Raw genomic sequence first — 1561 nt, forward strand, 5'->3', positions numbered from 1 at the left:
TATCTATTATCTGGATATGGCACTGAATTACCAAAGTCCCAATAATAAGATCCTCTTTCTTTAGATCTGCTTTAAGGTGGTTTGTATTTCCCATTTAATGGCACACCATTGATTTGGGGAGTTCAGAGATGGGTGAACTCTTAGCTCTTAGGAAGCTAATTCTTTTCTAGGAGATAGTCTGTTTTGCCTGTTTATAACAAAGGGTCACTATTTATGAGTTTCAGTATCAAGAACAGAGATACATTGTGCTTTGGGAGGGGAGGAGTCACCACAGTTTGGGTTTCCTGGGCCACAGAGGCTGAGATAGAATGAGTGCCAGGAGGCTTACTGAGAATTGCTACTATGAACCACATCTGGCAGAAAGAAGGAAGTGAAGCTCAAAGTCAGAAAGAGAGTAGAATGACAGGCACAGTCCATTGGGAGCCTGAGCCAGCTTCATAGGGATTCCAAAGATGAGAAACAGGACAGTGCCTTTTTATCCCACTTCACCATTGAGTTTGGATAGTTCAGGAAGGAGGTGTGATGTTGGGTGAGGCAATTCTTTTTTGCTGAGCCAATCCCCAGAGGGACTGACAGCTGGAGATTAAGACTTTCATTCCTGAAGGGTGATCAGAATTACATATTACAAAATCCACCCCAGAGTAGTGTCTGTAAGTTGATTTGCTGTCCTAGGAAACCCTCAGGGAATCTGCATTCCAGAACTTCCTTTCTTCATTTTGATCTTCTGTAGGAAAAAATATGACTTGCAGAATTGGTCTTCAAAAATTTGTTTCTGAAGTGAAATAGTTTTATTTAGGTAATATGAAGAAGGAAAGGACATTTTAAAAGAAAATAAAGAAATTAAATATGCCAAGTTGGGGCCGGGTAGGTGGCGCTGGAGGTAAGGTGTCTGCCTTGCAAGCGCTAGCCAAGGAAGGACCGCGGTTCGATCCCCCGGCGTCCCATATGGTCCCCCCAAGCCAGGGGCGATTTCTGAGCGCATAGCCAGGAGTAACCCCTGAGCATCAAACGGGTGTGGCCCAAAAACCAAAAAAAAAAATATGCCAAGTTGGGTTATGGGGGGATATAGATAACTCCAAGATGAAGTGCCTGCACTTGCTTTTACAAAGTTTACTTTATAAAAATATAAATTTCTTCACAAATTTACATTTCTTCCTGGTACAAGGGATGATGCTCATTTCTCTATTATTCTAATTTTAGCATATGCATAACCTAAAGTGAACACTTTGAATTCTTAAAATTTAACAATTGTCATATTTCACCATAATTATCACAACTTTTATGTCCAAAAACATTTGGGGGTCAAAAATGTGGAGCACAACTGTTACGTAAATTTTTAAAATTTGTGAAGGTTCTCAGTCAAGTGAACCCTCAAGATGAAATAAATACTCTCTCCTCAATCAGGGGAACCCTCTGGGGGCCGGAGTGGTGACTTAAGTAGTAGAGCATTTGCCTTGTACCTGCTAGCCTAGGACAGACCGTGGTTCGATCCCCCGGTATCCCATATAGTGCACCAAGCCAGGAGCAAGCCAGGAGAGATTTCTGAGCGAATACCCAGTAG

The 1561-nt window shown here is 42.0% G+C and overlaps 1 non-coding gene across 1 annotated transcript; it reads right to left on the reverse strand.

Moving 5' to 3' along the window:
- Positions 1-1119: 1119 nt before the first annotated feature.
- On the reverse strand, positions 1120-1223 carry LOC125998411 (U6 spliceosomal RNA). Its single transcript, XR_007491983.1, has one exon. It is a non-coding gene; the product is annotated as a U6 spliceosomal RNA (small nuclear RNA).
- Positions 1224-1561: the final 338 nt, after the last annotated feature.

The sequence above is a fragment of the Suncus etruscus genome, chromosome 20, assembly GCF_024139225.1.
Source record: "Suncus etruscus isolate mSunEtr1 chromosome 20, mSunEtr1.pri.cur, whole genome shotgun sequence".
NCBI lineage: Eukaryota > Metazoa > Chordata > Mammalia > Eulipotyphla > Soricidae > Suncus > Suncus etruscus.